Source organism: Gobio gobio, assembly GCF_949357685.1.
Source record: "Gobio gobio genome assembly, chromosome: 10".
NCBI lineage: Eukaryota > Metazoa > Chordata > Actinopteri > Cypriniformes > Gobionidae > Gobio > Gobio gobio.
The window spans coordinates 22389625-22403801 of NC_137116.1; positions in this window are offsets into that span (position 1 = coordinate 22389625).

Consider the following 14177-nt stretch of genomic DNA (forward strand, 5'->3'; position numbering starts at 1 on the left):
AGGGGACGCCTAGTAGACTCCATGCACCTTCTTCTCCCGCAAGCTCAGCCCGGCGGAAGTCAACTACTCCATCGGTGACAGGGAACTCCTTGCTGTTGCCTTGGAAGAGTGGAGGCATTGGCTGGAGGGAGCCAGCACGTCAGGTTCCAACCTCCACCAATCACAACGCACGCCATTTCCTGAGTACTGATCACCGTCACCTGCACCTCATCACGGCACTCATCACCAGCACTATATAATACACACTCACACAGCACTCCATGTCCGGTCTCGTTCGCATATACTCTGTGCTATGCTTACCTCAAGGACTTCTCTTCGTATGCTTACCTGTCTCCAGCGTGTCTCCTTCCCTTTGTGTTCCTCGTCTGCTGTGTGGGTGTGTTCCAGTCAGCTCCTAAGTTCTCCAGCGATCTCCAAGCTCCAACGTTCCCTTTCGTTCAGTCACTACGACGTAACGTTAGTGACTAACGAATGGGGGTCCCAATATAATCACGCCACTCAGCTGTCTTCCAGTGCCCTGCGTAAGTGTGAGTACCCTGTCGTAAGACTAGTACGGACGAAGGACTCCCACTTATCACAGAAATACCAAGGTACACTGGGAAGCATATCCCAGTGAGGGAATGCCAAGATGCCTACCCGTGGGGAGGACTTAAGAGAACACATATGACCCGCTAAGGGCTGCATATGGAGAACTCTAGGGTACCAGCCGAAGGTGGATTTTTAACCCTAGGGGTGGCGGGGACACGCCAAGGGAAGAAACCCGCTAGCTGCGGAGACTTACAGTGAAATACACGTGTGGGGGTCGCCGGAGGGGAACCATGCACACGGGGCACCTGGCCGGAGACGAGGGTCTGGGCTCGCTTAGAGGGCAGACACACAGGTATCGGCGTAAGCGGTGCTGGAGGAACTCAGGGCTCTCGGGGAGCTCACCTAAGGAATATATCGCACGTATCCAGTCCGAGGGGTGGAGTGGCGAGCAAGCGAAGACACCTGAGCCTGGCCCATTACCGGCCCCTCGGGGGGGCGAGTACATAGTCGGACACTGGCTCCACTCGAAGATTGTAGAATCTGGCGAATGTGTTAGGTGTCGCCCAGCCTGCAGCTCTGCAGATGTCTGTTAGCGAGGCGCCATGCGCTAGAGCCCAAGAGGAGGCAACACTCCGAGTGGAGTGTGCCCTCACACCAAGGGGACATGATCGACCTTGCTGCTGGTAAGCCAAAACAATGGTGTCCACTATCCAGTGAGACAGCCTTTGCTTTGAGAGAGCACTTCCCTTCCGCTCTCCACCATAACAGACAAAGAGCTGGTCTGAGGTCCTGAAACACTGCGTCATGTCTACGTAGGCGCGGAGAGCGCGTACTGGACAGAGTAGTGCCAAGGCTGGGTCTGCCTCCTCCAAAGGCAGCGCTTGCAGGTTCACCACCTGGTCTTTGAACGGAGTGGTGGGAACCTTGGGCACATATCCAGGCCGGGGTCTCAGGATCACGTGAGAGTTAGCCGGCCCGAACTCCAGGCACGCTTCGTCAACCGAAAATGCCTGCAGGTCCCCGACCCTCTTAAGAGAGGCCAATGCGGTCAGCAGAGCCGTCTTCATCGACAGGAACTTAATATCGACTGACCGCAAAGGCTCAAAGGGAGGCCTCTGCAGAGCACTTAGAACTACTGAGAGGTCCCAAGAGGGTACGAGAGGAGAGCGAGGAGGATTCAGTCTCCTCGCCCCCCTCAGGAACCTGATGACCAGGTCGTGCTGACTTACCTTTTTGTTCTCCAAGAGATCGTGGTGGGCAGATATTGCGGCCACATAAACTTTGAGTGTGGAGGGAGACAGCCTTCGCTCCAACCCCTCTTGGAGAAATGAGAGCACGGACCCGATCGGGCATTTCCAGGGGTCTTCTTGGCGGGAAGAGCACCAGGTGACGAAGAGGTTCCACTTCAACGCATAGGCATGCCGAGTGGACTCTGCCCTAGCGGAAGTGATGGTGGCGACCACCGTAGGTGGCAGGCCACTCAAACCTGCCGCGTCCCGTCCAGGAGCCACACGTGGAGGTTCCACAGGTCGGGACGCGAGTGCCAAAGGGTGCCCCGTCTCTGAGTGAGGAGGTCCGGTCTCAGAGGAATAGGCCAGGGAGGGGCTGTCGCAAGGAGTATGAGTTCGGGGGAACCAGGTCCGGCCGTGCCAGTACGGGGCGACCAAAAGGACCTGCTCCTTGTCCTCCCTGATCTTGCACAAGAGTTGTGCGAGTAGGCTCACTGGGGAGAACGCATATTTGCGTAGGCCCCGCGGCCAGCTGTGCGCCAGTGCATCCGAGCGTGCCCTCGGTCAGGGAATAAAACAGGCTGCAGTGGGAAGAGTCGTGAGAGGCAAACAGATCTATCTGCACGTCTCCGAACTGTTCCCAAATCAGCTGGACTGTCTGGGGATGGAGTCTCCATTCTCCCGGGAGAGGCTGAAACCGCGAGAGCTCGTCGGCTGTGTGGTTCAGGACTCCCGGAATATGGACAGCACGAAGGGACCTCAGGCGCTTCTGACTCCATAGAACGAGATGGCGGGCGAGTTGAGACATACGGGGGGAGCGTAGATCGCCCCGGTGGTTGATGTACGCTACTACGGCTGTGTTGTCTGTCCGGACAAGCACATGTTGACCCTTCAGCAACGCTCGGAAGCGGTGCAGGGTGAACCGTACTGCCAGCAACTCGAGGCAATTGACATGCAGGAGGCGCTGGGGTCCTGTCCAGGAGCCCGCGGCTGCTTGTCCATTGCACATGGCACCCCAGCCCGTGGCAGAGGCATCCGTCGATATGACAACATGCCTGGAAACTCGCTCTTAGGGCACACCTGCCCGAAGAAAATTGAGGTTCGACCACAGGGTGAGCGTCTGTAGACAGGGCCGAGTCACTTGGACCCGGAGCGTACCAGACTGCCATGCCCATCTCGGGACTCGATCGCGAAGCCAGTGCTGAAGCGGTCTCATATGTAGCAATCCGAGCGGCGTCACTGCGGCTGCAGATGCCATATGCCCCAGGAGCCTCTGAAATAGTTTCAGTGAAACCGCACTCTTGCTCTCGACTTGACGGAGGCAAGTCAGCAGAGACTGCGCGCGCTTGCTCGAAAGCTGCGCGCACATGGCGACCGAGTCGATGTCCATACCGAGAAAAGAGATCCTCTGCGCTGGGCGGAGTTTGCTCTTCTCCCAGTTGACCCGAAGGCCCAGACGGGCTGGGTGTTGGAGCACCCGATCTCTGTGTTCGCAAACCTGCTCTCGAGAGTGGCCCAGTATGAGGAGCCTGCGCGAACTGAATCGCGTAGCCGAGCCTGACGGTCCGCGCGACCCAGGGGGACAGCCCCGGAAGCTGAAGCCAGGCTCCCAGGAACTGCACCAGCGGGGTCATACGGACAGCAGACGTACCCAGGGTGGGGCAGCGAGGCAGCGTTACCGGCCCGGACATGGGAGGCTGTTGGGCGTCCCGGTGTGGGGGCACGGTTAACGGCTCTGCGTCCTGACAGAGGAGACCAGGGAAGGACGCACGTTCCACTAGGGTCTGCTCTGAGAGGAGGCTGGCGACAGAGAGGGATGCGAGTGGCGGGACCCGGGGGTGGCGCGCACTGTCATCACCAGTCTCTGGGTGCTCAGGGATGGGATTGTCAGTTCTTTCTTTAACCACATTAGGGTGGACAAAAGATTCTCCCCCGGCCCTCCACCGGGGGAAGGAGCGGCACTGCTGCCGTCTCCTGGAAACAACTGCCCATCCCTGAGCTGTCCGCATCAGGAGCGCCGCTTAGCTTGGCGTTTCTTTGCGGGCTGCGGGGCTGGAGCGGACTGGGACGCCTTCCTGCGGTTAAATCTGCGCGGCCCGGGTGGAGGCTGCTGCTTGGGTGGCGCAGAGGTTGAGGGAACCGCAGGAGGGTGCCCTCGGTGGCGAGCAGGCTGAGGCAACTGCGCGGGCGGTGGGGTGGAGGCAGCAGCTGACCGCCGGGGCAGTATGTGTTTTATCGCCTCAGTCTGCTTCTGAGCGGCCGAGAACTGTTGGGCGAAGCTCTCGACCGCCCCGCCGAATAGCCCATCCTGGGATATGGGAGCGTCGAGGAACCGGGTCCGCTCGCCGTCCCGCATATCAGCCAGGGTGAGCCATAGGTGTCTCTCCTGGACCACACTAGTGGACATCACCTGACCCAGGGAGCGTGCGGTCACCTTCGTCGCCCGGAGAGCGAGGTCGGTGGCGGCACGCAACTCATTGCTGAGTCCTGGGTCAGCTCTACCCTCGTGCATGTCGCACAGCAACTGGGCTTGGTAAGCCTGGAGGGTTGCCATGGCATGCAGCGAAGCGGCGGCCTGCCCCGCAGCTCTATAGGTCTTCGCCACCAGAGACGACGAAAACCTACAGGCCTTGGAGGGGTGCTTTGGGTCGCCACGCCAGGTCGAAGCACTCTGAGGACACAGTTGCATCGCAACAGAGCGTTCGACTGGGGGAACCCCAATGTACCCTTTAACCGCGGCTCCATCGAGGGCAGAGAAGGCGGAAGAGCTCGCCAAACGGTCGCGGGAAGACAACGGGTTCTTCCAGGACCGCGCGATCTCTTTATGCACCTCGGGGAAAAAAGGTATTGGAGGGGTGGCCGGATGGGTGTCCGGACGCGCCGCCCCCAAAAACCAATCATCCAGCCGCGAACAGTCAGGTCGGGGCAGAGGGTTCCACTCTAACCCAAGCGTTGCGGCGGCCCGAGAGAGCATGGCTGTCAACTCTGGGTCCGACTCGGGCAATGCTGGCACACCCGAAGGCGGCAGCACAGCCGAGTCATCATCCTCAGATGACTCCAGCCCACCTTGCGATGCGGCGATAGACATTTCTTCGTCCTCCGCCGCGCCAAACGCCACAGTCGGTGTAGACGCCTGAACGCGGGGCGGGTCAGGTGCATGAGAGGGGGGTGTGGGCCGAGGCACGAGCGTCAGAGCTTTATTCCACACCGTCACCCTCAGGTCACCCTGGCCACCAGCCGGTGGAGACCTTCTGCTCCGGCATCAGCACGAAGCTCACGGAGTCTCGACCGTAACACCGAGATGATCATGTTCCCGCATTGAGAACAAGAATCATCCACGAGCGCTGCCTGAGCGTGCTGAAAGCCCAAACACGTCACACAACGCTCGTGCCCATCAGAAGGCGAGAGAAATCTACCACACCCAGAAGTGCACGGGCGAGACATCCTGAAAAGGACGTGCCACGTGCAAGCTCTTTTGTGAGAGGAAGCTTCGCAGTCGATGCAGAAGCGCCCAGGGAATCACACACCAGCTGTCAAACGGACCACTGCGCAGATCAGCAGGCAGGAAGTATGCGATCACTGGAACGCGCCGTAACACCAACACCGACTGGAAAGCTGCTCGTCTCGAAGAAGCTGACAGAGTCTCAGAAGGCTGTAGGAGTGAAGAGGTAGGTACCCTTGGCTCCGAAAGCAGAAACATAATGCGATATTGCCACGTACTTCCTTATATACTCACGCAGTGAGGCGGAGTTACGTATGCAAATTCCGCATGCCCCATGGCATTGGCACGCCATTGGGCGTTTTCTCTAAGCTCGAAGATGATAGACTTCTAAGCGAAACCCCCATTCGTTAGTCACTAACGTTACGTCGTAGTGACTGAACGAAAGGGAACTCATGTAACATGGATGTACCCAACTTCATTTTAACGAGGAATGCATAGTCCTATACCGAACTGCATCAGCATATCGCACGTGCAACAGCGGCCATTACGAAACTTCATACAAGCGATTAAATGTACTCTTAAGAATGTTCACACTTCATATTAACAACCTCTAATTAGAGAAGAGACATTAAACAGACTCATTTTACAAAAAGCATCCCTAAACAACAATTATATAACACAAGTTGAGCACTTTTTCGAGGAGCTGATAAAAACATACCTCTCTCCATAACATCCAGCGAAAGAGAGCGTGCGCACGGAAGTTGCATCAGCTTTCCCCTCACACATGCACGCATGACGTCACTTGCACAATGCTTTCTTAACTTTTTACAAATTAATAAAAACAGTCAAACAAAAACACAAATGCAAATATAAAAATAAAGAAAGTCAAAACACTTTGTACATTATAAGCATATTATACTTATGATCACATGACCATACCGAAATGTACCAATACCAATTTCAAAATAAAAGACCCCAAAATTAATAGCCTAAAGTTAATTACTCATTTCAAAATAAAGGGTTTCACTTTATTTTGATGGTCCCTTTAACACATTATCTTGACTATAAGTAACTTTGCAGATACATGTCTACTAACTCTCATTAGAGTGTAAGTAGACTGGTAGAGTTAGGGTTAGAATAAATTGACATGTAGTTGCAAAGTTACTTCTAGTCAGTAGAATGTCTGTTGGAGGACCATCACAACAAAGAGTTAGCAGATATTAAGCAGACAGTCTACTAATACTCTAATGAGAGTTAGTTGACATGTAGTTGCAAAATTACTTATAGTCAACAGAATGTTCAAAAGGGACCATCAAAATAAAGTGTTACCAAATAAGGTATCACAAAATTAATACAGTTAATTATTTCAATAATCTAGTGTAACAACATTCACTCGTTACAATTACACCAGCAGAACGCTCTGAACCATGAGCCATCCAAACCTCATTGCTCTATTGGTTTTTCCATAAAGTAGTGTCATTGGAAACAGAGTGTGCTGAAAAAAACAAAAGTCAGTTTTGAAAGACTTCGCATACAAAAACAACGCTTTGCGCTTTACGTTATCACGTAACCCCCTGGCATTGAGAGAAACAATTGAAATAGACATTCAAAAGAGAAAAAGAACAAAATAACTAAATAAAAGAACAAGATTTCCAGTAATAGAACCCTCTAGGGATAAAAGTGCACCAGTAGCTGACTGACAGTCAGGTAAATCCAAACTCGGGCATAAATTCAGTAAATCAAATTAGTGATCTTTCTTAAAATGAAAGAATCCAGCCACTAAGAACAGATTTACCATGCTAAAGGTAGATGAATTTCAGATCCATCAACAAAGGCGTGACCTCCCACGAAGTGAGCTCTCTTTCCCTCCTTTCGAGCTTTGTCAACAGCGGGCCAGAGCAGCTGTCTTCTTTCCCGATCAGATGCAATGAGATCCTCAGTGAAGCGAAGTTGATTGGCTCGAAGAAACTCCGACGTCCTTGCCGCCTTCCACACTCCGTCCCTTGCCACTCACGAGGAAAATTGAATAATGATGGATCGCGGCCGTGAACTATTCTGGAGCTTCCTTCCAACGCGGTGAACTGTGTCTGAAATTTTGTTTGCTAGGCTGCTTCCTCCCTCGGGGAAGGAAGCTTCACAGATACGGATGGACTCTTACACTCTTACATCCTCTCTTTCCTTCTCAGTTACACCTTGTAAACGTAGATTCCAGCGACGGGAGTATCTTTCCAAGTCAGTGAGACGTTGTTCACAGAATCCCATCTTCTTCTCTTCAGTGTTCAATCTTGTCTCAACGTGACTGACTTTGCCTTTGATGTCGTTTAATTCAGCACATACGAAGTCCACTGTTTTTTTTTAAACCCTCAATTTTTAGGGCATTTTCACTCACCATTTTCTCTATGCCGTCAGAGCGAGTGTTTATCAGATTAGACAGCGTTAATACAACTGTTGAGCTATCATCATCATCTGATATGCCCTTTTTGGATGGAGGTTTAGCTGGGCTATCTGGAAGCGGTGTTTTGGCCCCAGTCAGAGTTTCTTCCACAGACAAATAGTTGTGAAAGTCCATCTTGTCAGATTGCCGCGAAACACGCGACATATCTTTCCTTTTGTCAGCGGTCGACTTCATATTTTGAATCTCAGAGAAAGCAGAATGATAGATGTGGGTGGTTTTGCACAAAATTAGCTTCAAGGAGCGATTTATATGCCGTTATAAAAGTTTGTCAGCAGAGCTCGGCGAAAGTTAAGTTAGCAGGACGCCATCTTGGACTCCCCCCGTCCTCTGTCCATTTCTTTTACTGTCCATGGTTAGAGTGCGTGTCACTACTCGATCCGTACCAGAAACACGATTTGTTCTGCGCATGTGCGAAAATGCGGCTACTTCCTGTCTGACATGTCGAAACAATTTACGGCAGTTATCATATTTGACAGTACCCGATCTGTACTAGTTAACTATAACTACTGAAATAGTAATTTTTTTTATTGCATAATTATAAAGCATAAGCAAATACTTTGCAGTTAGGTTTAAAATTAAGGTAATTTGCTGGTGGAAAAACAAGAATTAAGGAAGCTGAAATTTTAAGCTAAAAAAATTTAGAGTAAGAACTTTATAAGAATGCAAGGCTCCATTATTATTTACCTAGTCTGAAACAAAAACAATGCCTTTATTAAACTAATCAGGATTTACTGATAATATATACTGATTATTCCATATGATATGTGGAGAAAATTTGTGTTTAAAGATTAGCTTCCTGATCTTTAGGCTTCATGACTCAAGAGCTTGCTTATGAAAGTTTGAAAGCTTCATAGGTAGTCTTGTACATTTACAATTTACAAAATCACAAGAAAAAAAAACTTACATTTACACATCTTTTAAAAATCTAATTAAGGAAATAGTTCTTTACTAGCGATTCATTTGACAAATACACTTTTGGTAAAGTATATCAAGGTTAATACGTGGCATAAATTCAATTGATTAAATAAAAGGAACAATGTAATGCAATTAAACTAAATGGTTCAGCTTTGCTTGACCCCATTTGGGAAATACAGATGTATAAGTGTGCGTGTTTGTTTACATTAAATATTTCATTTTCTAAAGATATGTTCTACTTATTTCAGCATACTTGTCTACAACATGCAGAATATAAATGTCTGCATTTAAGAAACACACAGGGTAAAGTTATTTATTCATTCAATTCAATTCATTTATGTGTAAATTAATTAATTCCCTCCATCTTTCATTCATTCACTCCCTCCCTCCCGAAGCTGTTTGTTCACACACTCACTCCCTCCCTCGCTGATTATGGAACATGGCACTGAACTTCAGCCCTTGTTCATCAGCACAGTGAGACAAAAATGTTTCCATGTCCTCTTGCTACTGAAATATAAACAAAAAGTCATCTTTTTCTTCAGAGGATTCCCCACCCAGGACCTTCCTGAGGGCATTTTGTTGGTCATAACTTTTCATCCTCAGAAAAGCAGGCTCTGTTACCTCCCCACAGAATAAATCTCTGTGATTATGTACCCAGTACCACGCTGTATGAAGGTCTCTCACAATGGTTGGTTGTTGAACCTGGTGAACACAATAATGGCACATAAACTAATTGAACTATTTATCCAGCATGCATGCAACTGCTTGAAATATGACCACTTAATTTCCTCTTCAACAACAACTCTTCTGCTGGGCGACAGTTTGGTGGTGGATTTGGCCACCCTTAAGACAGGTTCAAGGGTTCCCTGAAGGAGTTGCGATGCTTCTTCTGTCCAGTATGCAAATCTCTGTCCATGTCTTTAGAAAAAATGTATATGCACTCTATTTGTATAACACCTTTTTAATGTCACTTTGCTAACAGTGACTAAATACAGGCAAGATACCGAAATGTTATCTATAGAGTCTATCATAACCTTCTAGGCAAAACCTCTCCATCAGCTGAATGCACCACCACTGGCGAATCAATGGCACTTCCTCCTAAAAACACATACACAAAAAAACAAACAAATTGACACATACCAGTAGTTTGATGGCATACTTGTGTAAAAATCCAGCTTTACCCAACATGATGTACATGCACTGAGGGCATACTGTGAAATACAAATAACACTGGAAGACTTTGATTTGATTGACTAACCAGAAGGTTGGTGGTTCAATCCCCGGTTCCACCTGACCAAGTGTCGAGGTGTCCATGAGCAAGATACCTAATCCCAGCTGCTCCCGACAAGCCGGATGGCGCCTTGCTGACACCGCCGTCGGTGTATGAATGGGTGAATGTGAGGCAATATGTAAAGCGCTTTGGATGGCCATGGGACTGTTGAAAGCGCTATAGAAATGCAGTCCATTTACCATTTACCATCAACATGTAGACAGCACGCAATATCAGAACAAGTGACCTAAGCACTGTAAGAACATTAGTCTCATTCGTTTTAATGAAGATGATTGTGCTTTTGAGCATCTAAGACGGTCTGCAGTTTGCGTGTTGGCTTGCTTTACTCATTTGCGGAGATACTCTAAATAAACACTGTGCGAGCCGTCGTGGTGTCATGGAAAAAGCCCGCGTTTTAGGTATGACATGAAAATTGCAAGATCGCATCGATCTGCACTTCGAATTATGTCCGGAAATAGTAGACCATCCTGGAATCTTTGGAATACTCTTTTCAACATACTACGATTTGGGACATACTAATTCTTTTTTAGAATACTATTTAGTACGGATAATATGCAAATTGGGACACAGCGTAGATGTCTCGTCCGCGCTGCTGGCCAATGGAGGTCGACATCCGCACCTGGCGGCCATCTTGTCACCGGCAGCTCTCTCACTAGTAACATTGTGTTTTAATGGTGCGTGTACTTTTTAAATAACCATAACTTGCTCAATTTTCAACCGATTTTCAAACTGTTTGGTTTGTTTTAAACGTCAGAGATGTAGTTATGACACTGCATACTTATGAATAATTATTCATAATTTTTTCAATAATCCAGAATTAAAGCCACGTTAATAACGTTTGTAAGAAACCAAACCATTTGTAAATCCGTCTAGATTTCAGCGAGATAAGAGTATTTGTGTTCGTGCAGATCACTCACCTTGCATACCACAGAGAAAGCTTGCCTGTGACAAGATGGCCGCCGGTGATGACGTTAGAGACTCCGCCGTAAGACATCTAGCCTTTATTATGTATATCTATGGTCTCAACGACTGGCAAGTTGTGAGGTCGTAACCTCAAAGGACCATGGTCGCAGCGACGTACCAAATACTCTAATAGCCCTGCAAACACTAAGACGTTTAATGACCGTTGAAAAGACGTCCCTCCGACACGTCCCGTAATGGTTGAAAAATAGTCCAAAAATGAAAGTTGAACGGACGTCTTCGACGTCATCAGAGACTGTGTTAAGCTCTCTGAAACAGAGATGTGACTTGTTTTTCTTTTATACATATCTGCCAAAATACCTCTCTATGCACAAGTAAATGAAGAATAGAATTCATGCAAGATTTTACAAACATGTAATTTTATTTTTTCAGGTAATCTAATTAAAGGATTTCTTTCACAATTCCATCTTTGTTGACAATGCCATTTCAGGTTACAGTAAATTAAATGAAGGGCTCATATACAAAACATTGCAGGTGATTATACAGTAAGAGAAAACATTTATAGATGCCTGTCTGATTTTACTTCTAGAGCATTAGCTATTGCTTGCCCAGGCTTTAACTAAGGGCCCATTTAGACAGGAAGGTAGGTATGTGGACTTTGCAGGGCACACAGTCTTCCACAAGGAAACCCTTATCTACCATTACAGCCATTGTGGGTTTTAGAAGAGACACAATACCAGACTGCTTTAGGATCTCTCTATCACTGATGGCGCCTTCGTAGAGAGATGACACAAAGGTTACGGCACCGTGAGGGGCCATCCCAATCAACCCTTTAAAAGTGCAGTGCGATTTGTTTTGATTTGAAGGAGAAGAGAGTTTGGTGTTTGGCAACGCAGTTCAGTACAGTCCAAAATCACCTGTGTGTCAGAGTAATACTGAAAAACATCTGGCATGTGAGCTTTGACAGTCTCTTCATCCAGCCAAATGCCCACAGCTCCAAGTACAGTGTAGAGAAAGATAGCCCATGTGTTGATGCGGCTTACAGTTGATTGGTGGATTCTGAATCTGTGGGCCAGATCCTTCTGCATCAGACCCAATGACAGATATGTCATGAACAGGAAAAATTCGTCAATGGGTTGAAGAGCCTGTAAAATATATTTAATTAATTACTATTACACAAACACCATAACTGGCACAGTAAGTTTGATTGTCAAACAAAACAATGCAGTATCTTTATAATTTTAAATGCTTCATAATACATTTACCGTTGCATTGGCAGTGTGAGGGAGCTCATCTGTCTTAGCTGCAGTCCGTGCTCTTGTCACACGCACTATCTTGCCTGTTGCTGGCTCTATCTGTCTCCAAAAGGCCATCAAGGGGCCATGAGTCACAAACCTGTGGAACATATTTGTAGTAAAGTTTGTTCGTGTAGAAGCCGGATGGAAGAAGACGGGGTCGGCGTAACTGGCACTGCACTCTTTATTGAGCTCACGATCCTCAAATTATAACACGCACGAGGGCGTTCAACTCAAAACATTAACCACAACAGACAACGTTGCTCTCAAACTCAATATCTTTCTCTGATCTCTGGCAGTGATGTGCAGGCGTTTGCAGTCACAGTCACAGTCTCTCTCCCTCTCTCCCTCCAAGGAGCGGCTTTTACGGTCTCTCCACGCCAATCACTGGAATGAGACACAGGTGTTAGTGATCTGCACTTGACCTACTTACTCACCGCTCGTCTCCGTAGTTCCTCGCTCCCGCTACAGACTTCGCAGAACCTCCGCCACATACCCCCACCGCCCGCACCAGGCCGGGGAGCCATCCGGCCTGCAGCCTCCCCTCCCCCCCTCCTGGAGAGGAAGTCAGCCACAGCCATCTGAGCACCCGGCCTGTGGATCACCTTGAATTTAAAAGGCTGTAAAGCTAGATACCAACGGGTGATCCGGGCGTTGGTATCCTTCATGCGGTGGAGCCACTGCAAGGGGGCGTGGTCCGAACAGAGGGTGAACTCCCGCCCCAGGAGGTAATAGCGTAGGGTGAGAACGGCCCACCTGATTGCCAGGCACTCCTTTTCTGTGGTGCTGTACATCGTCTCTCTCTTAGAGAGCTTGCGACTGATGTACAGCACCGGCCGCTCCTCCCCCTCCACCTCCTGGGACAGGACTGCGCCCAGCCCCCTGTCCGAGGCGTTAGTCTGTAGGGAAAAAGGGAGAGAGAAATTAGGAGCTTGTAAGAGCGGCCCACCACACAGAGCAGCCTTTATCTGGGTAAAAGCCTGCTGGCACCGCTCCGTCCACTGAACTGTATCTGGTACCTCCTTTTTAGTTAGATCAGTCAGCGGGCTAGCGAGGTCCGAATAATTAGGTACAAACCTTCTATAATATCCCGCTAGCCCCAGGAACTGTCTAACCTCCTTTTTGGTCTTGGGCCGTGGGCAGGTTGCAATTGCTGCAGTCTTGTCAATTTGGGGACGCACCTGTCCATGACCCAAGTGGAAGCCCAGATATCTTACTTCCACCCGCCCAACTGCACACTTCTTTGGGTTGGCCGTGAGCCCCGCCCTTCTCAGCGACTTCAGGACAGCACGCAGGTGCTGCATATGCCGCTGCCAGTCCGCACTGTAGATGATAATATCATCCAAGTACGCAGCAGCATATGCAGCATGCGGCCGGAGAATCCTGTCCATCAGACGCTGGAAGGTCGCGGGAGCCCCGAACAAGCCGAAAGGAAGGGTGACAAATTGGTGTAATCCAAACGGCGTGGTGAAAGCGGTCTTTTCTTTGGACATTGGCGACAAGGGGATCTGCCAATATCCCTTGGTCAAGTCCAGCGTCGAATAAAAGCGAGCGGTTCCTAGCCGATCAAGCAATTCGTCGACCCTTGGCATTGGGTACGCATCAAATTTCGACACCGCGTTCACTTTTCTATAGTCCACACAGAACCGAACCGAGCCGTCAGGTTTTGGGACCAAAACTATCGGGCTCGCCCAGTCGCTGATAGACTCTTCTATTACGCCCATATCCAGCATAGCCTCTAGTTCCGCCTGAACAACTTTTTTTTGTGTTCAGGTAAACGGTAGGGCCGGCTGCGAACCACCATGCCCGGCTCTGTCTCAACATGGTGTTGAATGAGGTCTGTGCGACCAGGGAGAACACGTCAGCAAACTCTGCTTGCAATGTTTTAACGTCAGTGAGCTGCGACGGCGAGAGATGATCCCCCCCCCGGGGCCAGAGCGAGTGATTGAGGCTTTTGAACCGCCTCTGGCCCGAGATCATCCTCTCCGCTCACCACCGTCGCAAGCAACACTGACTCCGCCTCCGACCATTTCTTTAAAAGGTTGAGGTGGTATATTTGACGTGCTCCGTCCCTATCTGAGCGCACTACCTCATAGTTGAG